At 41.2% G+C, this 26369-nt stretch overlaps 1 protein-coding gene across 1 annotated transcript in view; it reads right to left on the bottom strand.

Moving 5' to 3' along the window:
* The window catches only part of PRLR (prolactin receptor), a 126181-nt gene that overhangs the window by 43138 nt on the left and 56674 nt on the right, over positions 1-26369 (bottom strand). Inside the window, exon 2 of the mRNA XM_058823702.1 lies at positions 16143-16233. The gene's annotated coding sequence lies outside the window, so the exon portion shown is untranslated. The remainder of the gene's footprint in view (positions 1-16142; positions 16234-26369) is intronic.

Below are 26369 nucleotides of genomic sequence, written 5' to 3'. Positions count from 1 at the left end.
ATCTCTTTTTCTGTATAACTATAATTTTATATAGAATAGTAACATGTAGTTATTCTGATATGATGAAATATTTAATAATGGTACAATGACCCAGTCTAGAAGAATACAAGCCTGGTCTGATGCATGAATAAGGACAGAGAATAAGGACAGAGGTTGCAAAGTCAGGCATAAAAAGGAATTATGAGGAATGGGGGGAAAACTAACCCAAACAAAGGTAAATAGCAAGGTGCAGAAGATTAGCAAACAAAGAAAAATGGCTCAAAGTTTATCCTGGGGAAGGGAATGAGAAAAGCAATAACCTATTCCTCTAGTGGAAAACAGCAAGTGACCACAGCATCAATAATTCACTCCTCTGAAAGACCTGAGGTACTTATTTTTCTGCTGCACTGTTCTCCTTTCACCTCTGCCTACGGCAGACCTGATCATGCCACCATACTGTACACAGGAACAGAAAGCCCACATGAAAACACAGTGACATCGTATAACTGTGCATTTCAGCTATAGGACAGAGATACACAGGTCATCACAAAGAACTCTGGGCTTTATTTACCCGCCTTTGAAGCATGGGATTTTTTCACTGCATGTATATAGAACTGCTATATGTACATGCATGAAAAGAGGAGGCAAAGGATGTTTGTAAGATTTAAGATTTAAGCTTAAGATTTAAGCTCTGCAAACAGATTCAGTTCTAAATCTATTCAATGTAATGCTTTCTCGCGTGCATGTCCTTCTGCTGGAATTGCTTATATAGTCAATTATCATTGACTATATCAAGACTATTAGCATTCATTTCTAATAGTCTTCACAATGTGTAAGCCACCCTTTAGAAACAAGACATTTGCTGGTCTGGACTACTGACTAATGCATAGTTTAGTGTGATGTTGCTACAGCAACTAAAAAGATGAAATTACATGTCATATATCATTTACACGTTACTTAGAACATACAGCTTTCTAAAAGCCATTAACCAGACACAGGTGCTGTGATGGAGAAGACAAGGATATTTTAAAATATCCTTGTCTAAATATTTTCCATTGTTCTGAAAGAGTAAGGAAGTAAATCAAAGTGATAAACAGCATAAATATGAGTGAAGAATTTTAAAATAAGAGAGAGTTCACCTTAAACATGATACCAGCATTTCTCAGGGTCCAGTTACCAAAAGAACATATTCTAGATCATGGACAAACACTAGACTTTCTACTTCAGTACTAAGTAAGTAAGTGTGGTCTGTGGACCACATCATAGTGTGAAGATATTTTGTAGACCATGTGTTGCCCATAGGAAAATGACTCCTCTCTGAATGAAAGTTTGAATTTCAAAATGGGGGCTTGGTCTTCCACAGAGGACCTCCTTAGCAAACACATGAGTGTTCATTACAGTAATTTTGGTCCTCCAAGACAAGCTAATTACCTCTCATCCTCCCTGCAGAGACACAAACTAATATGAAAATGAAACCAGTATGTGTTTGTGTGGTGTTAGTGGTGGTGATGGATAAATTTAGCAGACAAATTGGGACAATTCAAATTGGTAAATTTCATTATTTAGTGAAGCTATTTATGCATTGAGTTTGAAAGTGATCTCAAAAACATGCAGTTTGTAAGGTCACTCTGAATAGAAAGTACCCATGATTGGGTTAAAATTTTAGATTCACCAAATGGGTGCACATTTTGGATACAAAAGTGAACAAAACATCTGGGAATAAGTCTGGGGATATTTTCCAGACCACAGCAGGAAGATTAATGAACTAAGTCTGTCAGGCTAAAATGGAAGCTTACTGAGGGACTGGATAAGGTTTTGATTTAAGAAAAAAGGAGAAGAAAGAAAAGCAGTAAAACAATCTATAGAGTGGATAGGCCTGCTGCTCATTGTCAAAAAGGGTGTAATTCTTTGCTTATGTATAAACACTACAAAGTTTCATAATTATGTAAAAAGGGAACATTTTGTACTGCCAACTAGAGAAGAAATTCTGTAATGGGAGAATGCCCAGTCTTTTTCTGCATCTGAAGTACCAGAGGGTTTCTGGCACTCATATTGAGAAGAGAGGCAAGCTTCTGCACGTTCAACACACTCTCTGAGAGCACCATCAGTAAAACCTCTTGAGTGCCCAATGCGTACTACACTTCCCACAGCATCATTCTCCTGCACAATGCTGCAATATGTCATTTTGGGGCTGGAGACAAAGACAACATGAATCCAGCTGGATTACAGCACCTGCCTTATTTTATTTAAGACATCTGTGCAGACAGGTGCAAGTTTTGAAAATGCTACCTTCTATGTGGACATTTGTGCCTAGAGTCCAGGAATGGACTAGGTAAAAGTGCAAAACTAAAGTAAAGAGACTATGAGTGTTACAAATGTCAATTCAGGGACAGCTGGAAGAAGAATGGAGAGGAAGAACTCTAGTTGATGTCCTTAAGCCTATAACATGCACAAATTTATCACTGTATTGTGATGGAGAATACAAGAAGGTCTGTAAATATGTCACCAGGAGGCAGAGGCAAAGCTTCTATTCACTTAGCTCCTGGTATCCTTTTACTGTGTTTCAAATAAATCTTCCACAGATATCAACTCACCTAGATTTGTAATTCAAAAACAGTGAGGTACAATTACCAGCTAAATCCATCCAGCTGGGACGCTCCTTCCTCCTTCTGGCAAGGCACATTAACGCCACTGAGCTTACTGGCTCCTACCCATCCTTTGCCTCACACACAAAGAAATCCCTCTACCTCTGGAACAATCAGTCTGACAAACTTTAGCCACGAAAAGAAGTGGAACTGCAGGGAGCCTGTTTCATTATCAGCTAATATGAAGGGCAAAGATTCAAGACAGTGAGATAGATTATATCTCTGGAAGGAAGGCACCCTTGAGGATGGGGCACCCTCCTGAGTCAGTGGTTCCCGAGCACCTGATCAGTGCTAGCACCATGCCTAGTCATGCTCTCACAGTGAAATCTCAACTGCAAGTCTTCCTGAATGTGTTTTGAGACACTATAGAAAAACACGTGTTCTAGCAAGCAGGCACACGCAAGGCTGTCAGAGATGCTCTGGCCAAGTGGAGGATGCCAGTTGGAACAACAAGGACTGGCAGCTTTGCCCCGTGCTTTCTCCAAAGAATTGTTTCAGATGGAGGCCAGGAATCCTGTCATATCATGCCATCTTTTCTTGTAAGGCATACCACGCTGTAAGCATAAACTCTTCACTCAAACACTACTATTATCATACTGCCTGGGAAAGGGAGTCCTGGCTTTCAGACAATGCATCACGAGCTGCATTAAAGGCAGGCCAGCAGGGTCCTATGGAAGACAGGGCAGCACCAATTGTTTGTGCTAGAAACAGCAAAGGAAGATGCAGGGCAGTAGGACTGGATTACATAGCATAAGGAGTGAAAAGGAGAAATATGGATGTCATTGGGTCTCTAATGACTTGCCAGCTATTATAGAAGCTGCTCATTTCATCTTGACAGAAAAAAACCCCCGCTAATAGGAAAAGTCTGGGCAGCAATAAAAAAGGGGAAAAAAGAAAAAGATACAAAAAAAAAAAAAAAAAAGCCCTGCTGCCACAAGCTATTGGAGTAAAATCTGGTTCAGATACAGCCAAATGTCCTGTGTGCCCCATTAGACTACATCTTAAGCAGAGAATTTTCTTTCACACAGAAATTAAGGTATTTTGCTAAAGGTCTTTTGCTAATCATAAAAAGACTGAAATCAAACCAATGAAAAAGCCTTCTTTAAAAATGAGATGGGAGATTTTGGTCAGTTGCCAAACAACCAGACATCCACTCTTATGCCCCTCTTCAACAAGACAGGGACAGGAGGCAAAATTTAAAAACTGGTGAAATGAGAAAAAGAGAGAGTAATCACTCACTAATTACCATCTCAGGCAAAATAGATAAAATATGGGTGAATTAATTTAATATAATTTAATTTAATTTATTGCCAATTTAATAGATTTGGATGATGAGAAGAGCCAAAGACAAGATTAAAATAATACTCCCCACCACTAAGTTTACTCCCCACCACTAAGTTAGACCAGGGGGCACTGGGGAGTGGGGGACATTCAATGAGCCAGTCAATATGCACTAGCTCATCTCTGTTCTCCTTCCTTCCTGTGCTGCTCCCATGTACTGTTCTCCTGCTCCTGCACAGGTCCTTCCCTAGGGCTGCAGTCCCTCAAGGACTGTTCCAGCACAGTTCAGTCAGGAAAAGCCAACCTGTGCCAGTGCAGGTCTCTCCTCTGGCTGCTCTGTGGGTATGTGCCCCAACATGGTCTCTCCCACGAGATGCAAAAGAACACCTGTTATGACGCCCAGAGTACCTCCTCCCTCCTCACATGCTGGTGCTCACACAGCTGTTTTCTCACTTTTTTTTTTCCATTACTCCTCATGCTGCCATGCAATGTTTTAACCTCTCTTAAATATGCTTTAACAGAGGTGCCCCCAGCTTGGCTGAAGGGCTCAGCAGTGTCCTGCAGTGGGTCTGCTGTGTTTGGCACGGGGCAGTCCCATACCTTTTCTCACAGAGGCCACCCCTGATTGCTGACACTTTGACATATACCCAGTATGTCCTCTGGCTTTTGAGATGTGAAGGCAGTAAAGCCTGTTCTGGCTGTCTGGCTCTATCTCTTGTCTGTCTGTAGCTATGAAAATATGGGTAAGAGGAGGAAGATGAAAAACGTTTCCAAGGGGTGAAAAGAGCAGATTTAGAGTCTCAAGACCATGTAAAAGACAAGAACAGTCATGGTGCTGCAAAACTTAAGCATGATCTTTTCCTCATAGATTCCTGCTCTGTAACCAAAGTTACTCTTTGGCTTGGCAGCAGCTTAGATGTGGGCCGGGAGACACAAACAGGCAGGGCCACTGCACTTTACTGTCCTTTCACAGACTGCAAAGCATTCAGCCGATTTCCAGTATTTTATCCAGGCTTGTATCCAGTTGATTTTATGGATAACATCAGTAGGCCTTAAACGATCTGACACTGCAACCAGGTAAATGGTGAGAAGCTGTCATCAGAATACAGAGTCATTCCATATGAAAGCAGAGCTGAGCACAGGCAGAAAGAATCAAGGTCAGAACATTCATTTCTTGACTGTAAACGTCTGCACTGGAATAAGATGGCATCACAGCCTTTGGGAAGACTCCAGTCCTGAGTCTTGAAATATGAAATATGTAAATCTCACTGCTTCATGGAGTATGTAACAAAATTGGAGTACATAACTAACTGCTCTGAGTAGCTTGTAAGTTACCAGAGTATGACGCAATGTTGTCAGAACTTTTCCAGAGAACAGCTATAGTTATATATTTCTTAACAAAATTTCTGGCTCAGCTGGTAATGTTGGAAAAAGGAGTGATATTAGAACAGCAGCGATCACAGAAATGCAGAGTTAGTGGATGAAGCTGAGCATGATTGCCACAGGAAAACTTACAGGATCAGAGCTTGCCAATAGTAAAATAGCTCCAAACCTTTTGTGAGTACCTTGTGGTCAAATGATACCAACTGACTTCTGGGTCAGGACCAACACCCAGAAACATCTCTAAAAAGGCAGAATAGCTAATTCAGGATGCATGAAATAAGGCCCAGAAGGACCTTCCACCTTCCCAAATTAATACTCCATTACTAATATTCCCACATCTCAAAAATTATATTGTCTATCTGTAGATGCTATTAACACACAAAACTGGTGTGCTCAAGTATAGGAGACAAAGGAAATGTTCTTTCCTTGAATTAGGTCTTTCCCTGGCTTCAGCTTTTCCTCTTAAGCACTGAGACAGCATCTGCATGCTCTGAAAGCAATGGTTCTTGGATTGCCTCATCCTAAAAAGTCCATTTACACATGCCATTTCTCTAAGCCCCATCATTCCCTGAGAGCAAGCGAGGGCCTCAACTTCTCTCAGATAACTCCTCAGGACCTGAGACTGAGAACACCACCAGACAAGTACACCATTCCCTGTCCTTAATCCAAAAAAGGTTTTTTCCTTTAGTGCTCTTTTATCTTATTTCCAAGACCTGACTACACAAGTGTGTCATTCTGGCAGAATCTTTGAAGTGCATTGTTATAGAGAAAGCACAACGCTCAAATGCTTTGTTGAAAGATGTTAAGACACTTGATTGTCTTCAGGTCTGTTCTTCTCACAGGTCCTTTAAAGCTTCATGAATGCACACAGTAAATTCACAAAATCTTATCTATAATAATTGCACTTCACAGACATAAGCTATGCAGTTTCCATAAAGTCATCACATTCTTCTCAGATCATTGTTCACCAGTCCTCTACGCATCACCTTCTTTTCCTGACCCAATGAAATTTAAAACTGGAACAACTCACACTTACACACAGAAAAGAGGAACAGCTGCAGATGTTGCTCCTGCTTATAAATTATCCTGTTCCAACCCTCTGCCATGGGCAGGGATATCTTTCCAGCAGACCAGGTTACTCAAAGCCCCATCCAACCTGACCTTGAACACTGCCAGGCATGGAGCATCCACAGCTTCTCTGGGCAACCTGTGCCAGTGTTTCACCGTCCTCACAGCAAAGAATTTTTTCCATATGTAATCTAAAGCAGCACTCTCTCAGTTTGAAGCCATGCTTCCTTATTGTGTCACTACAAACCCTTGTGAAAAGTCCCTCTCCAGTTTTCTTACAGCCCCTTTAGGTACTGAGAGGCACTATCAGGTTCACTCCAGAGCCTTTTCTCCCAGTTGAAAAACTCCAATTCTTTCAGCTTGTCTTTGTGAGAGTGGTTGTCCATCCCCCTAAACATCTAGATGGCCTCCTCTGTGCTGGCTCCAGCAGGTCCCTGTGGTTCCTGTGCTGGGAGCCCAGGGCTGGATGCAGGGCTCCAGGTGGGTCTCAGCAGAGCAGAGCAGAGGGGCAGAATCCCCTCCCTGCCCTGCTGCCCACGGGGCTCTGGGTGCAGCCCAGGACACGTTTGGCTCTCTGGGCTGGGAGTGCCATGGCTGGGCCATGTGCAGCCTCTCACCCACAGCACCCCCAAGCCCTTCTGGGCACGGCTGCTCTGGGGCTGCTCATGCCCCGCCTGTGTTTGTGCATGGCATTTCCCCAATCTGGGTGTAGGACCCAGCACCTGACCTTGTCCTGCACCTGGACTGGTGCCTTGGTTCACGTGGTTTGCACAGTCCCACCTCTCCAACCTGTCCAGTCCCTCTGGATGGCTCCCTTCCCTCCAGAGGGGACCACACCACACAACTTGGTGTCATCAGTGAACCTGCCGAGGGTGCCATCGATCCCTCTGTCCTTGTCACCAACAAAGATGTTGAACAGTGCTGTCCCCACACTGACCCCTTAGGGACACCACTTCTCACTGCTTTCCATTTGGATATTGAGCAGTTGATCCTGCCAGCTCTTTATCCACTGAATGGTCCATCCACCAAATCCATGTTCTGTTCCCCACAAGGACGTTGTGGGGAACAGTGTCAAATGCTTTCCAGGCACAATTCCAGGCAGAGGATGTTGTGCCAGTCACTCTTCCCTTATCCACCAGCATCATAAACCCATTGGAGAAGGCCACCAAATTTGTCAGGTTGATTTGCCCTTACTGAAGCCTTGCTGGCTGTCACAAATCCCCTCTGTACTATCCATGTGCTTTAGCACAACTTTCAGGAGAATCAGCTCCATGATCTTTCTGGACACTGAGGTGAGACTAGCCAGCCTGTAGTTTCCAGGTTCTTCCTTTTTTCTCCCCCTCTGCGTTATGTTTCTCTTGTTTTACAGGCAGTAGGAACTTTACAGAACTGCCACTACCTCTCAAATATAGTGGCTAATGGCTGAGACACTTCATCTGCCAGTTCCCTCAGGACCCACATACACATCTCATCAGGCCCCATGGACCTGGTCACCTTCAGGTTTCCTTGAACCTGATCTCTCCTATGGCAGATGTTTCTTCATTCTCCCTGTCTCTGCCTTTGCCTTTTGCAGCCTGGGTGGTGTGGCTGGAACATTTGTTCATGATTCAGGCAAAAAAAGTGGTGAGCACCATGATAAGATCATGTCAAATCTGACTCTCATTTTAGAGGAACAATTTAGAGGCAGCGGTCAATAGGTATTTTGAATTGGTTTAGCATGGATATTTAAATATTATGAAAGATGCTTTGATCCTAATTGACAAAAGCAAAATCAAAGACTTTGTACTTCAAAGTGAGAAGTTACTTCATCACTGTAGAATGGGGTGAGTTGAGTTAGACAATGAGAGATGACGATCAAATTCCTCTGATTCTTACTTATATGAGGGGAAGAGGAACAAAGAGAAAATTGCAGAAAAACACTCAGAGACTAGCATACCTCTAATTAGAGGTATTCCTATGGAAATGAAGACAGACATCTTCACCACATTCAGGAGGTCTTCTAAATTTAAGTCTTCAAGGAATCTTCACAAAATCCAGAATAGAAAAAAATTACCTTTGACCATATATTCAAATCTCATGCACAGTGACAGTGAATTTGAAAAAGCAAGTATATTTTCATCCTTAGAAGCATTACAAAAAAGTGGGTCTGTTTTAAATTTCATTTAAAATATCTAATAGACGATGCAGCCACTACCAATCTAGTCTCACTGCTCTATCTTTAGCAGTTGACATAATCTTAAACTGGATCTGAATGAGAAGGGAATTCTTTTGAACTATACACATTTGCGTATTACTTATTAAATAAGATTTAATATGAGAAGCATAGTTTATAAACTTTAAAAAAATATATAACCTCCAAAGTTTGTCTTCCTTAGAGATACATATTGATTTTATTCCTGTGTAGCAGAAAAAATAGGTATTTTCTAGTTGTAGTGAAAAAATATTTATCAGCCTATACATGTAGACTGAAAAGAATGACTCAAGTACGACTTTTTTTTCTCCCATCCCTTTCTTGCCTTGGCTGACTTGCAGAACACTGGAACAGAACATTGTTCTGGAATCAGTTGTACTGACTCGCGATGGCAGGCAGCATGAAGGAAGAATTACATCAGGGATATTCTCTAAGACTAGGTCAAGACTGCTGATGGAGAGCAGCATAATTATTTACTAAGTAATGACAGTGGAATTTTAAAACTTTGACCTTTTTTAATGTGGACCAAATACAGTTCTAATGCACTAAAGCAGAATAAATATTAGAAAATCCTTTGTAAAAATTAAGTCAACAGATAGCTCTGATCACCCAAAGACATTTCTAAAGACCCAGTATATTATTTCAATTTACTTAAGAGAATAATTCCACTATGTTATGATGACAAGCACACTCCTTTGAAAGGCCAGAACATTTTAAATGTAAGCTGGTATTAGACCACATTTTTCTTGAAATATCATTATTAATTATTCATCATTCATTAACCATGTCATAGTCATGTAAATGCCAAGTGAGTGAAAGACAGAACCAGAATTTTTCAAACCCATGTATTTTTGAGAGACTGAACAGTTAATGGCTTATACATTGCTAAATTCATTGAAGGACTTTTGCCCACTACTGCAGACTGCAAAGAAGGAGCTGTTCATCTGTGACCACTGACGACCACTGAAGCCCACCCTTCCCACATCCATTGCTTGGAATTCAGACTTTTGATATAAGATAAAAGGGGTATACTATTGTCCAATCAGCCCAGGCCTGAGGAGAAGAATGTGTCCAGAATGATACTGGAATAGAGACTGGGATTCTGATGGCTGCGGATGTGCAAGGTAACTATCCTGGGTGCAGAGGGCTGCACAGCCCATCTGAAGCTACAGCTGGGTGTTCAATGAGACACAGAAAGGCAGACCCTTGAGATGAGCTCTGTCTCTTTGTCCTCACTGAAGGGAATTCAATTGTGATAACTCCCCTGTCAGGAAGTGCCTGACACTGCAGCCTGAAGGTATTAATGTCTGCTGGTGGGCCATGATGGACTCAACTGTACTGACATCACAGGTGCTGCAACATCTTAGCATCAAAAACACCCTGAGTGTCGCCATGATCTACAACATTACATCATTCTATGTGAAACTCCTCACCCCAGAGGTGGGTATTCTCCCCTGAACCCAAACTGGTATAAACCCAGTAGATTTGTGTTCTGTGGATTTTTTTCGAGATTACTCCCAACAAACAGAGTCTGTAATCATCACTTTGACAAGATTGTGACCAACAGATATGGAAATTCCAACAACCAAGACTCGTCACAAGGCCTTCAAGTGGTGAGATCTTCTACTCATCCTTTCCTTTTCCTTCTCTTCCATATATGTTTAAGTTATATTTTTATGCTTTATGTTATCATAATACTATAGGTAATAATAACCAAAAGGCTACATCCCGACTTTAAATTGCAACCAAATAGTTCTAAAATAAAACCCTACATGTATAAATTTAAAAAAACCAATAATTCACTCTGCCCCAAGGGATGTATTAACATGAACCTGGGTTACTCTCCTTTGTGGGGGTGGGTCATAACAGTTTTCTCTTGTTTTATACATGTGGGTTTTTAAAAGGCTTTATGAAGCTGAAGGAGAACCACAGTCCCTTGTGAACTCCTGTAAATACTGTGGTGTTTGTTTATGGCTGGTTAATGAATATGTGAAAGGGAGATCCTGGATCATATGGTCTAGCTTTGCCACTCTTGACTGATACACAGCAAAGAACAAGGCTGCCTACTGTGAATGCACAACTATGGGAGCTTTCTATTAACTGGAAGGAGCTACCATAAATGATGCTGTGGGGAAACTCAACTGTAAGTGACTGTTTTTCTCCAAATACACCATCCTTTTGTTTCTGGAGAAAGCAAACATTGTTTAGAGTTACTGTACTATTTGCTTCTCTACAGTATGGAGAATAGAAAAGTCAGACACTGGAGGATAAAATGTACTGCAAACTCTGTCCCCTGACCCATCACAACTTCTACTACGCTGCAGTTCTAGCTCTGAGCTAATACATGTTCTTTGAAAGCTTCCAGATTTCTGAGCACTCCACTTCTACCTTCCCCCTAGCTGCAGTGCTGTGTGCTTGAGCACAGGCTCAGCTTCAGCAATGGGGTAAGGGCCTAGCTTTGAAAACAGCCCTTCCAGAAAGGCCTGCCAAGTGTCCAGGGTGGGCTGTCCCATTTCTCTCTGCCATGGCTTAGAAACCAAGGCCTCATTCTGACCCCACCTGAGCTGTGCTGCTGCCATGCCTGTGCTGGGCTAGGTGCCCCACTAATCTGGACCCTGACCTTTCAGCCTGAGCTCTCAGCTTAATCCCTGGCAAGCCTCATTTCTATGGATTGTCTGTCTGTCTGGACTCACGGCTGAACCTAGTCACTGTCACTAGGCTTGCATGGGCACCGTGGGCTGTGCCCTGGCACAAATTATGAACATACATATCTCTGGCACCACGACAAACTTTTGTCTCCACCTTGCTGGGCAGCATATTTTGTGTTTAAGACTACAGCTGGGACATTTTGACCATGCAAGAGTGGTCAAATGTGGTGTGGAAGAGTGGATCAATGCTTTTATGTTATCATATTATTTATTAAATGATACTTACGTTATTAAGTGGAGGCTTTCACTCCCTCACATGCCTTGCTCCTGGACATGTGTTCCAACTTCTCCATGTGCCAGCTGAGATCCACATTGACAAGCTACCTTGGCAAAGGTCTTCTATCAGGCTAACAAGTTAAATCAACTTCAGAAGTGGTACAGTGAGCACCAAAGATGGTGCAAAAGTGGCAGCACTCACGGGTAGGTAGGAATAAAGAAATGGAGGGAGCAGTGGGTGAACAGGACCTCCCCTTTCACAAAAGCATTTGCTAGCTGCACTGAGTCACAGTGTCAAACCCAGCCAGTTATATGACTGATCACTGTAAATTAAAACTGTGTGTTTCTCTCAGGGTTTATGAATGGAGACAGCAGAGAACACAGAAAAAGTAGCTCAGCTTCTCAAACAGAATACATAAATGTATTGGTTCTCACCAGGCTGCCTACTTAAATAAGCCATTAGCTTTGGTAGTTTAGGAAAGCAAAAGAGAAGTCTACACAGAGAAGCAAGGGAAAAGAAACAGATTAATTCTCTATTTCCCATCAGCAGGTTATGTCCAGCTACAGTCTAGGAAGCTTCCCCTCACTACACACAGAGGTTACTCCAGAAAACAATTATTGTTCCCTCCTCTTCTCCTTTACCTTGGTTTTATTTCCAAGCAGCAGAATATCTCCTTGGTTATCTTGGTTCAGCTGTAGTGTCTGTGTTCCCTGCCAAGCTCTTTGCTGTGCCCAGAGCACAGGCCTGTGGAGGAGGGGGTTGCAGCCTCGATGCTGTGCCTGGTGGTAGCCAAAACACTGCTGTGTCACCAGCACCTTTCCAGCTACCAATACAGCACTCTGAGGGCTCCTGTGGGGAAAGTTGCTCAACCCAACCCTTCCTTAACTTGCCAATGCCAAAGGAAATGTCAAACAGCACTCTCCGGAAGCCAGGCAAGCTACCTGCCCCACTAAACTATTGGATATTGCTATGTTGGATGATTAATGCTTACACAGTTTTCTTTATTGGAAAAGACTATTACACAAGGCATCCAAGAGTTCTGTGGGAAGTGTGTAAACCCCAGAAGTGTTTATGTAATCACTACTCCCCCTTGAGAGCACACTGTAAACTTCCACAGTTTTCAACATGGTCAGGAATGTTACTGGATACCCCATTTAAAAAAAATGGGGCCAGAAACTAAGATAATGATGTTAAAAGCCTATCTCCATTGTACAGACCTGGGCTACAGAAGCATTTATAACATTTCTTCTTCCCTCTATTTATTTTGGCCTCTATTTATTTTGGCAGTTAGGTGCATTCTCTAAGCAAAGCTCCCAAACCATTTAGCAGAGGTTAACACATGGAAGAAAAGCAATAGCGCATAAAAAGGAAAGTGCAAGTTCAAGGCAATTTCCCCACTTATCAGTGTGGTAACCTGTACTGACCTGAGCAAGACATCGACAAAACAGGGCTTTAGAAACTCAGTAACAGTTATCACTAACATGGGTGATGGTAACTATGAAAAGACATTTGAAAGGTGTCATTATACCCCTGTCCTTTCCCCTTTCTTCAGTTGTTATCCCAAGGACTTACCCCTCACTTGCACACGTCGGTAAATGCAGTCAAGAAAGCATCAGGAGCACTGACCAGACCTGTCCTGCAGGTGCTGCCCAGTCACTGCAGCAGCAGGCAGTGCTCGAGGGAAACACAGCCTCCCCAGCTGCCACAAAGGATTTTCTTCCCACAACAGGCAGCACCCTAGTTTCAAAAAGCCACAGTTCACCCTTTCATATTCTTCCCTGATAAGTCAAAGGCTCTAAAGTGAGAAAATCTAATACTCCTGCATACAGGAATCAGCTCTGACCACTGCTTAGACCTGCAACGAAAGTATGTGCTGAGGCAACCAAAATAATAACCACACAATTCCAAAGAGCTGACACTGGTATCACAGTTCAGACTTCAAAAAAATTTTTTTGAGTTAAGGTAGATTTGTAATATCTGTGACTTGTCATCCACTTGTCATCCACAGCCTACTCTATAGATTCACCCTCACAGAGACAACAACTGGGAGCAGTTGCTGGACAAAACCACCCAAATCACCTGCTATTATGAACAGTCATACTGCATAAGCCTCTTAATTAGCTACTCAAGATTATTTTTAAAGTAGATAATTCTTTGGCTCTGACTGTGTTGTTATTGGAAAGTGATCTGATCTCTAATTGCTTTAAGGGAAAATAATAGTCTTCCGATTTCTTCCTAAAGTTTATTCTCTTTTTACATCTGCTTGTTTATTATTCAGATCACAGTATTACATTTTCATTTCTTCCCAGGACAGCCTCCACCTGGAAGTCTTTCTGCACTCTATAACATGTTATGGAGCGATACAATACCCACTTCACAGATGGCAGACAACTGGATGGATGGAGCTTTGAGATCCCTGCACATGGTACAGAGGATTGGAGCTTGGTGAAGTAAAAAGGTCATTTCCCACACTGACCATTCTATGACTTTATTCCTTACGTTTTTTTTGTTAGACTTAAAATTTATTTTTGTGATATTTTCTTGTAAGAAAAAGTAATAGAATACTAAGAATAGAAGCTTTCTTTGCACCTGATCAAATTTTAATCCATGTTCCTTGAATGAGAGCAAGTAGAACTTCACAAATTACTTTGACATCTTCACTAAAACTCTGAATAACATCATTAACACTCCTCTAATTCCACTAGAAGTAATTCAGCTAAATCAGGCCAACACTCCTAGACTTGTGCTTGTCAAAGCAATTTATCTGTGTTTTCAACTAATGAGCTGCTGGCTGAAAGAGTAATTTTTGTTATTAGTCCAATCTCAGTCATTGATTTAAACAAGTATTGAAGATTCAGATCCAACACTCATCCTTAGGAATTTCAGAGCTAACCCTCTCCTACACAAGAGCTTTCCTTTCACTGCCGGTGTTATTATGTACTGAGGTAGAGTCTTAAAAATTATTTTCTAAACACCATTTCTCAATCTTGTAGTTTCAAATCTGTAAAGAAAAGGTGTTTTACTGAAGGTGGATAAGATTTTCTGCACTTGTATATTGACAGGTATCAGTCAATCTAGCTCAAATAACTTCAACATTTCATTCTGCTCAGAGCTGTTCTGAAGTCTCCCATATAGTCTAAATTAGTCTGGCCGGTACAAAGCTGTCTGCATAATTTTCTTCCAACATCTCCTTTAATATAGATTTTATGTACACAACATTCTTCCGTCATCTTGTAATATCTGAGAAGAGATTTCATCATTACATGCTTTGTTTTCTTACATCCCTTCCACACAATTATGTGATGGAGATCCCCCATTACCCAGCATTGGTAGGTGACTTGGGAGCTCACCAAATCATCTGCAGAAAGAACTCATGCAAAAACACAAATATCTACTGAAATCTGCATTTATAAAATGAAAAACAACGTTGAAACCCTCAACTGTGTGTTGCTGTGTGTTAGCAATTTGCGTCACTGTTCTAAGATCTGTAGGCAGTATATTTTGCATTAGCAGCCTGGATTTCTGTCACTGCAGCAAAAACACTCTTGGTTTTGCGGTTCTCAGATCTGGTATTGTCTTACAAAAGCTGGTTTTAGCCCAGACATTTATCAATTCATCATTTCAGCTCCATCTAAAACCTTTTGCAATTTTAAAAGCAAATGTTTGGTGTTTTTTAAAAAAAATGAAATATCTGATTTCTCACATATAGTTTCAAGTTATATACTCACGTTTGTTTCTTCTGTTCAAGGAACAAAATTCTCACAAAACCCACTAAGTTACACACATTTACATCAAAATGAAAATGGCAAGCACACACACTTTTTTGAGAACAGATTATTATTTTAAAAAAGCTTTTTTTCTGGTGATACTAGTTTATAAAGAAATACAAAGTTTTCAGATGGTCTTTCAGACTTTGTTCAACTTCATTACATAAACCTGAGGAAAATACTTAAAAAGAAATTGCCTACATATACAGACTTAGTACTGTGTTTAAGTGAAAGAAAAACAACAAACAATAAAATAGCAAAATAATACACCCAGTTCAAAGCCACAGGGAGCTTTAATATATTGAATAAAATTTAGTTGCAAATAATTTTTAAGTGGATTTGATCCTAAATCTGCTTCTTAACAAAGTCTGAAGTGCTTTTGCAAGAGCTTCTACTGAAGTATTTCCTTTCAACTCTGTGCTTCTTTTCATTAAACAGAAAACAGAGTGGACACTTACTAACATTTACATTGTTTATTCCAATACTTAAATAATGTACCTGCCTCACAGTTTAACTTCAAACACTGGAAAATAATTTTCTTGGGATAAGGCTGCATTTAAAACTCAGTTCTAAGATTACATAAATTTTTGGTAATAGCATGATACTGAAATATTTTGTAACTCTAGGCTAATATGGATTTTATGTCAGCAGTAGCTAGCCCACGGCTGAAGCTTCTGATGGGGTACTCACAGTAGGGCTCTATCCAACAACTTCACATACCCCAGTTCCTATTATGTAAGCAAATCCCAATTTATTGGCAATCCCAGAGTTCAAGACAAAAGGAAAAAATCAGAACATGCAGTACCATATGCACATTTGAGGCTAAAACATTTAATGCACTTAATCAAGTAACTCAAGATAATCTGTATCATCCAGAGAAAGGGCAGAAGTAACTGATTTTACCACGGTCTGTTCTCAGGCAGTCTCCACTGATTTCAGAAACCTTCTTTGACTCCAAATCTCCTGGCTGAAGTGCAGTGTTGTGGCTTTGTCCCTGTCAATCAGCACAAAGAATATGCCAGGTTAGTTGTCAGCCTGTGCCCTGCTTCCCTCTATGGATGCCTACCATACAGTCCTTGTCACCATCCCTGATAACTCATCTGGGGGAGAATCATGCTCAGCACTGAAAGGGTGCTCCTATCCTGGAAGCTGCTCGTTGTCTCAGCAGCTCTGAGTCAGCGATAGTCTCCTCTCTGTAAACACTATTTTCATTACTCACCACTTGCTACCTACTGGTTTCTACCTAACTTTATGTACAAAGAGCTTTAAGTACAAAGGGCTTGAAGCCACAGTGTGACCTAATGATTACCTCCTTCCCGCCTTCATTTACTTTCATGACAATTTTTGGCCTGTTAACTCCATGTGATTTCGTTTCCTCTTTCATCTTCAAGATATAACCAGGAAGAAGCAAATGCAGTCAGTACTGCTCTCTCCAGAGATCTTTTGAGAACACCTCTAAGAAACCTCACAGTCTTTGGAGATTTAGCGTGTATTTTTCTGAACTTAACATCATTAACGTAACTCAAAACTTCAAGAACTGTTAAAAGTAGATAATGCTTTGAGATTCAAAGTGGCCCCTATAGCTTAAGAAGAGATTTAGTATTTTTTTTCCCGTTTTGGAATTGTTATGGCTTAACAAAATCAAATTAAGAAACAACTGATGCAATCTAAATTTCAGCTATTCTGCATTAGATCCTGTAACATATTCTGATCCAGCAAAGCCTGATTCTGAAAAAAAAAAAAAAAATCGGCTTGTCTGTGTTCTTGAACTCAAAAGAACTACACCTACATCTAATGCTTCTGCCTGCTTGATCATGTCCAATTTTTGTGGGAGCTGAGAGGATTAGAGAATGTAATACAGAAACAACAATGTATATTTGAAACCACTCAAGGACACAGACAAGATGAAACTTTACTAGTGCTAAGCCCCCTTAAAAGCTTGTGAAAAGCAATTTTTTTTCTACTAAAAAGTCTTAAATATACTTAAATTAAAAAACAAATCAGTTATTTCTCATAAACATATCCAGTTGAAAATTTTAAGAACACTAAAAAATCCTCAGGATAGAATGATTTTTCATTTTGTTTTTCTCTATAATTGTTTTATTGTTCTCTATAGAACAAGATCAGCCCTCAGAGCTAGCTTGTAAGAGTCACCATGATATATCTTTTTTCAAAGAACAATGCAGTTGTTTAAATATACATTCTTCTCATCAAACTTATTTTTGAATTCTGGTCAGTTGTAAAAGTGTCAGGGTATTTTTAAACTTTAGAGATTTAGGATTATGTAAGTGAATAGTTTTCTAGCAGAAAGCATACTTGTAAATCAGCATTATTTCAGAATACTTCCAGGGGATCTCTGTCCTTAGCTTTGACTGGACTTTTGAACAATCTGCACTTTCTCTGCACCCATAATCTACATCTTTTGCTGTCATAGTGGTTCGCTGTATCATGCACCTTGCCTGTGGCATTCTTCAACTAGCTGCACAAAGATATAGCCTCTGTTTGACAGTAAAACCAACACAGAGAAACACAGTCTACATATTTTTAACTCTGGCCTTCTATTTTAGGCAGCATGGAAGAGAGCTTCAGTGCAAGTCATGCCACTTGACTTCAGTTGATGCATTACAGGGTAAGAGATTTGCTTTGTAAAATGCCCCAGAATGTTTGCATTAACAGATTCTCTAAAGAAAAAAACCCAAGAAAACATGACCAACTTCTTAAGGCAAATCCCTTCAGCACAGCTGGGGACCAAGGCAGCAAGGAAACAAAAGGCAGAGAGGGGCACACACATCATCAGCCCCACAGGGAACACTTGCTTGGCAGGCCTGTGGCTGCTGCCCTGCATTGTGTTTGTGTCCCAGCTACTGGGAAACGCTCATGCAGGCTTTGGGCCCCACCAAAGCCAGGACTAACCCTTACTGGGAAACGCTCATGTGGGCTTTGGGCCCCACCAAAGCCAGGACTAACCCTTACTGGGAAACGCTCATGTGGGCTTTGGGCCCCAGCAAAGCCAGGACTAACCCTTACTGGGAAACGCTCATGTGGGCTTTGGGCCCCAGCAAAGCCAGGACTAACCCTTACTGGGAAACACTCATGTGGGCTTGGGCCCCAGCAAAGCCAGGACTAACCCTTAGTGGGAAATGCTCATGGGGGCTTTGGGCCCCAGCAAAGCCAGGACTAACCCTTACTGGGAAACGCTCATGTGGGCTTTGGGCCCCACCAAAGCCAGGACTAACCCTTACTGGGAAACGCTCACGGGGGCTTTGGGCCCAAACAAAGCCAGGACTAACCCTTACTGGGAAACGCTCATGTGGGCTTTGGGCCCCACCAAAGCCAGGACTAACCCTTAGTGGGAAATGCTCATGGGGGCTTTGGGCCCAAACAAAGCCAGGACTAACCCTTACTGGGAAACGCTCATGTGGGCTTTGGGCCCCAGCAAAGCCAGGACTAACCCTTACTGGGAAACACTCATGTGGGCTTTGGGCCCCAGCAAAGCCAGGACTAACCCTTACTGGGAAACGCTCACGGGGGCTTTGGGCCCAAACAAAGCCAGGACTAACCCTTACTGGGAAACGCTCATGTGGGGTTTAGGCCTCACCAAAGCCAGGACAAACCCTTACGCTGCTCTGCAGCTGAGCAGCACTGCACTGCCAGATCAGCAGCCCGGCCTGCCAGCCAGGACACCTGGGCCTGGTCTCATGGTGCTTGGAAAGACAGACTCCCACCAAGACAGACAGCCTCCCACCAAGCTAAACACGGGAGGCTTCCCAGGGAGAAAGCAGCAAAACTGAGGAGACCAGAGGGAGTTTTTAGTCCACCAATGCTTTATCAAACCTGATGAAATTGTTCTTTGCATGACACTGATTTACTAAAGTGTTTCTAGTTTCAGCTTAACCCACACTAGTGACAATAGTAGGAGGATGTGAATTGCAAGTAAAAGTAAATAACTAACTCATAAAAATCATGCAGCTGAAATACAGAAATGAATAAATGGCAACAAACTCCTTAATTTGTTGATTTAATCTCTTTTAATTTTTCCCATAAGGCAGCTAATAGGGGAGCTAATGAGCTGCCAGTCATCAGTCACTGGACACTGACTGCTCCACATTCAAGAGGCTGATTAAATAATATAGGTGCTTATTTTATTCTGGCAGCACAACAGGATTGAGATTATTAGTTAGGAAAGATATCAGAGATTTTGAGCGAAGGAGAGGCAATCATTCTAGTTATACCAGTCTGAAGCTATTCTCATAAAACAATATAATATTAACTTTTTCCTTATTTGGATTAGAACAGATGAAAACACCTAAATCATGGTATGAGGTGTAAAGCAAAATAGGGCACAGGATTTCAACATGCAGAATGACTCCAGCTCTAACCTCTAGGGGGTCAGCAGAGCTAATAGACATCATCAACTTTCACAAGAAACTTCTCTCTACAGACAGTGAATGTTAAAATAAGCTTCAGCCTACTCCAAAATTACAGATGTCAATCTATGGGGAAAAAAAAAAGTTAACATTTTGTAGTAGGGGGGAATTTTCTTCTAGTCTTTTCTGATGATGCTGAAAAGTTAAGCCAGTTTATATGGTACGGCTCTTTGACTAATTTCAGCACTGTGACCAATAAACTCCAGGTACTTCTCTTAGCATAATTTACAGTATTCCCATAAATCTGCAGTGAATCCGTTCAAGGAACAAAAACTTCGGTTTTTTATCTCCTTGAACAGATCAGATGAGTATCAGTCAAAGAACAAGGGAGAAAGTGGAAATAGTTTGAACACTTTTGCAATAACACTTAAATCCAATTTTTTTCAAGCAAACACGAAGGATAATACCTGTGAAGTTTTGGTTTGGCTATCAGGATGTAGCTAAAAGGTAAAATGTTAAAGCAAATGAAAAACTAGTTTTTTACTGCCTGCTATCAACGTACTATTAAATTATGCCTGTTCAAATAGAAAATGGATTGTTCATATCCATTAAGGTTGTCCCTACACAGTTAAGTGACCTGTTGAACCTAGTAAGCAGCAGTCTCTTGACAACAGTGAGCTGAAAAGAAAAACAAGAGTGGAAATACTGTAAAGACATCTTTTCAGGTACTCATGACTATTGGTTATTACGTCCAACAATAATCTCTCATACCTCTTTGAATGAAAATAGTTGATGCTGTGAATCCTAGTACAACTGTGATGACATAACCAGACTTCCGTGAATTTACTAGGCAAGAGTTGTAAAAAGGGTCCATCACAAAGCCAAAGAGCTTCTAAACCTGGCTGACCTTTGGCTCAGCTACCAGAATCACAGGGAACAGCCACACACTCCTCCATGAGCTGGGAACACAGATCTTAATTAAGGGAATCATAGAGAGATTTTGCAGGGAGTCTTAAAATCAACTAAAGACATAAAGAGCAACTTTTCTCAAGTAGCAGTAAGGATTCCCATGCAATGGGATAACAAGACCAAAGTTGAAGAAGAAAAAAAATTGGGAACGTGGTGTTGTGTCTTAAGCTGTGGCAATTGGTCTTTCCATAGCCAGAAAAAGAAAGTTTTAAGGTCAGGTGGAAAAAATTATCTGAGGGGAAAAAGTCCTACAGACACAGCAAAAATTATCTTCTATTTGTAGAATCTAGTCCATACAGTCTAGACTACCTGTCTTTGGATGCACAATCCACATAAAGTTGGGACTCCTCATATATAGAAAGTGAAAATTTCAGGTTTGTGTTAAGCACTATTTACTACCAGCAGTTGGAACCAAGGCAGCAACTCCCCAGCAACAGGGTAACAGTCCTCAACTCAGACACAGTTTACATAAGGAGTGAAGGTTACAGTGACCTCTCTCCAAGTGCTAGGGGTTTAATTCTTCAACACAATGATGAACACCAATGCAGCTGCTTATCTGAGCCTGCACTGCAGGGACAAGAAAAAGGAGGAAAAAGAGCTACTTTCCTCCTCCTTCTGGAGCATTTCAGAATCCTAGTCTGAACTTGTAAATTAATTTTTACACGAGTCAGGAAACAGCAAGCAGGTGTTCACCACTCCTGTGCTTCCAGGATCTGCTCAGCAGTGATGGAGAAGGGCAATGGAGCTGGGGAAGGGTTTGGAACACATATCCTGTCGGAACCAGCTGTGGGAGCTGGTGGTGCTCAGCCTGGAGAAGAGGAGGCCCAGGGGAGACCTTACCACTCTCGACAGCTTCCTGAAAGGAAGGTGTAACCCAGGTGGGGGTCAGCATCTTCAACCAGGAAACTGCTGACAAATCAAGAGGACATAGTCTAAAGCTGTTCCAGATGAGGTTTAGGTCAAATGCTACAAAGAAATTCTTTACAGAAATGTGATTAGATAGTAAAATGGACTGCCCAGGAACATAGGGTGCCACCGTCACTGCAGGTGTTTAAGGAAAGACTGAATGTGGCACTCAGTGCCAAGGTCTGGTTGACACGGTGGTGTTGGGTCACAGGTTGGACTCTGTCACAGGATGAGAGGGAGCTTCAGACAAGCCCTGCCTTAGCTTCAGATTTCTGGCAACCGCTTAAATTTAAGAAATCACTCTGGCATGCAAGTTTTAGGGATGGTAAATCAGGTCTATTTACAAAATAAATTATTTATTAAACAGACTGTAGATACCAGACAAAAGATCTTAATCAGAGTTAGTTCAAAGTAGAAAATTAAAATGAACTACTAATAGATTACAGCATAACATAAAAGTGTGCACAACATTAAGGGGGCACCTATATAAAAGCTAGAAAAAGAAATAGTGTTGACTAGGGGACAAATGTAACATACCACGAAAATATCAGTAATGTACACAGATACCTTCACTCAACCTCCAGAGGAGTAACTGCAAAGCAGGCATCCCTGCTCAGACAAGAAACTCCACACATTTCCAGGGAATGAGTAGAATATTTCTGCTTTGTGAAAGTTTTGGTGTAGCTTTTATCGTTTGTAAAGTGAGGTGTTGTTCAGTCAGAAATCCAACTTATCTTCCAGATCTCTCTCTGACAGTAAGATGTTTATGGGCACTTGGGAGATGCCACATCACCATTAACCCCGTGGTGCCAGAATACCTCACTACAAGACAGTTTGTCCTGTTTGAGTTATCTGACCAGTTAACAAACAAGAGATAAGCTCTTGTTGTGGGTGCAAGATGTCCTGCTACAGACTCAATGATCTCAGAGGTCTTTTCCAACCTAATTGATTGATTCTGTGATTCTGTGACAGTGAGTGGTGCATTTGATGTACACTGATCTGTCAGTTTGTATACTGTTTCAGCCCTTTGGCATTGGACCACTCAGAGTTGTATTTTAGGATACTGTGGAATGAAACTCAAACCTGAGCTCTGCATGGGAGAAACAGCTGTTAACAGATGTAGAGAAGTGAGATTCTTTGGCAGGGCTGCAACTTGAAGCAGTGCTCTCACTATTCTTTTATAGATTCAGCTTTGAAGAAGGAAAATAAAGATCATTACAAGTTTGTTTCGTTTAGGAAAGAACATTTTTCCAAATATTCAAACAGCATAATATTAGATTCTAGAAAATCCAAGCTCAAGACCTTCTGTTTCTTAACTCAGATCAAGAACCTGAATGCAAGTCTTCCTTTCAGCTTTGCTGAAATAGTTGTCTCCAGTTTTTATAAGAAAATATATCTTGTTTTGATGGTGCATTAGTTAATCTTCTATATCACATATGAACACTTGAATGGGAGGTCCTCTGAAGTATTGTGACCCTGCATCTTTGAAAACAATCTAAGTTGCTTCATCAAAGTTTTGCCTTCAACAATTCTGTACTGCCCTGAAAAAGTACTTTTGTACTGTCCCTTCATTTCACAAAAAGAAAACTGAAAATACTCCTCACTATGCATTAGCCATCTTCCAAAACCCTTCTGGTGGTGCCTTGTTGCTTCCATCCCTCCGACTTAGACTACCCAATTTTTATCAGGAATAAAAATCTCTGAGACATGTCCACTTCTATAACCCAGGCTTTCTGGACTGCTTTCCTTTGTAACAATTTCTCAAAGCTACCTGAATGTAATTTAAAAAAAAATCTTTTTTTATTTCCTTCCCTGTTCCTCCCAGATGTTCACAACAATGCTTGTCCTACTTTCATAATATACTATGACTTTAATTAATCTCTGGGCCCCATCTCTAGCTTATCTCACTCCTAAAAACCTTAGAGAGGAATCCAGCTCTTCTTGAGATGCAAAGAGTCCATTATAGTTAATTTTCTACAATACAGCAGCAAAACAATCTGTCCCTCCTAAATTAAATAAATTTTACTCCTTGCCTGTAACAGAATGCACTGCAGAAATGAAGTCAGACACAACTAATTATCTATGTCCACCCTTGATTTACCACTCTTTGCAGGACCTGCCTCACAGTCCCCAGCAAGAAGAGGCATGATTAGATTAAAAAGTCCCAGGATCCTCTGATCATCTCTCAAACCCCATCCAATGCCATTAGTATTGAGTTATGGACAAGCCTCAACTTTTGCATCTCAACTTGGCCTTTTTGAACTATTCCTCCTTGAAGAGCTATTACACATTAAATGAGCCAGAGAGCAAAATGCTGAACACACTACCGCAGCGGAAATATTAATCTGTGATACTGGACAGCCAGGGTCCTTGCTACTGTTAACACTGTATTATTTATGAAGAGTGAAGGTACTGACAGAAGAAATGAAAGAATTTCATTTTCATTAATATTAGATATTAACACCTGTTAACTGCTTGGTGATGTGAAGTGAAATGATTCCAGAATACCTATTCAGATTTCTTTCAAATTTGAAAAATACTATATCATAGTACCTTTATTCTAGTGGATAAGATAAATCAACTAAAATATAGATTATTAAAGATATAAGTTAAATTTGAAAGAAAGCAAGGACCTAGAGCTGAATCTCTAAAAATCCATGAAAATGAATGCCCTAGTTTCTCAATTACTTTGGCTAAAATTTTTGGTTAAAAATTATATTAAGAACTACAAGGACGAGACAACGAATCATGGAAGTTTGTTTTAAAAAGAAAAGAGTTATATCTTAGAAGAATAATAAAATCATTTAAACAGGCCTCCATGCTTGTTTAAAAAAATGAAAATACCTTGTAACTGAGTTCGGAATTTCTTTATCAAACCAGGTATTAAACACACTAATTCAATAGCTGCACTATCCCCTTCATGCTTTTTATGGGGTCAGGTGATGCTTTCAAAAGACCTGAGTGTCATAAAACACCATCTGCTTTAAAAGCACCTCTTTACTCATCAGCTTCACCCTTGAGTTATACTGTTGCTGTGAAATAATATTCAGATTTCTTGTGCCTGAAACAAAAAATATTTCTGGCCTCTCTACCTATCACCATCAGTGCCATTCACATGTAAACCAGCTAGTTCTGAATCAATTCACTTGAGCATTTAAATCAGTATTATTGCATTAATATAACTCTCCACTGGGGCTAATACATGCCGGTTTTTCGCATTGTGTAATGTAGCCAATTCCCCTTACAGTTTTAGTTAATGAAAGACTCTTTTCCACATTTCCTTCCAAAAACTGTTGTGTAACATCACAGTGTACTGTAAATAGCTTCCCACTTCCATATGCTATCTGCTCCAAACTGCTCTGGTTTGCAAAGTTTTTGTTTTACAGTTCTTCAACATAAAGCCTTGTTGTAATTTCTTCTGGACTATGGCTACCAGTAGCAGCGGCTCATAAAGATTATACTGCAAATAGATTCTTAGCAGTTAAACAGAGTCTGAAAGAGCGCCTAAAAATTTAATTTTAAGGAAAACATTTCATAACAGATTGGACATCATGACACTCTTGAATTCAATGGGATACCCCTTACTAATCAGCTGAGCACCTCCTTCTCAGCACTTTGAAAGGATACACCAAAGGCCCCACAAATGTGATACAGATAACAATCATTCTAGACTTGAATTTTGTTCGTGACTACAGTGACAAGAACATATTAAAATAATAAACTAGAGGTTATCATGGTTCATTCATAGTACAGATAATGTACTAAGAAAACATAAAGAAACACACAAAAAAAAGATTTTTACCGATACCAGTTACTGCCACAGTTTCCAACAAAGTTCAGATAAGCCAGACAGTTTGAATGATGCCAGGTAATTCTGAAATATAGTTGTATTAGGTTTGCATGGCAAGGGTTTGTAGCAGAGTGGCTACAGGGGATGAGCAGCTGCCAGGATCTTTCCCCGTGTCCAACAGAGCCAATGCCAGATGGATTGAGGATGGACCCAGTCCTGGCCATGGGTCAGTGACGGCAGGAGCACCTTTGGTAAAATGTTTATAAAGAGGGAACAACTCTGCAGACACCTCCAGCCAGGGAGAGGAATGAGAGCATGTGAGAGCAACAACTCTGCAGGTACTGAGGGCAGTGAATGGCGAGGCAGCTGTTCCTGCAGCCCCTGGAGGAGCCACAGCAGAGCAGCTGGGTGTGCCTGAAGGAGGCTGGGACCCCATGGGAAGCCCGTGCTGGAGCAGGCTCCTGGCAGGAGCTGTGGCCTGTGCAGAGAGCAGCCCCTCACTGGAGCAGGCTCCTGGCAGGAGCTGTGGCCTGTGCAGAGAGCAGCCCCTCACTGGAGCAGGCTCCTGGCAGGAGCTGTGGCCCCAGTGTGGGCCCACAGTGGAGCAGCCTGATCCTGAGGGACTGTACCCTGTGGAGGAGACCCAAACTGCAGCCCATGGGAAGCACTCACATTAGAGAAGCACATGGAGGACTGTCTGCCATGGGAGGGACACCTTGCTGGAGCTGGCAAAGAGCATAAGAAAGAAGGAGCAGCAGAGAGAATGTGTGATGAGCTGACCGCAAACTCCATCCCTTGTTCCCCTGCATCACTCGGGAGAAAATAGAGAAATAAAGACTAGAGTTGAGCCTAAGAAGCAGAACGAAATAGAGAAATTTTTTCTTTTAGATTTGTTCTCTCATTAGTATTCTCATTTTTCTACTCTAATGCTATTAAGCAATGAATTAATTTACCTGAACTGCCCATGATGGTAGCTGATGAATGATTCTCTCCCTGTTCTTATCTTTACCCATGAGCCTGCTGTTATTTTCTCTCCCCTACCCAGCTGAGGAGGGGAGAGACAGCATGGCTTAGGTGGGCACCTGGCAGCCAGCCAAG

The sequence above is a fragment of the Ammospiza caudacuta genome, chromosome Z (genome assembly GCF_027887145.1).
Source record: "Ammospiza caudacuta isolate bAmmCau1 chromosome Z, bAmmCau1.pri, whole genome shotgun sequence".
Classification (NCBI taxonomy): Eukaryota; Metazoa; Chordata; class Aves; order Passeriformes; family Passerellidae; genus Ammospiza; species Ammospiza caudacuta.
Note: the sequence above shows the minus strand (reverse complement) of the source record. Positions and strands in the feature narration are given on the sequence as shown.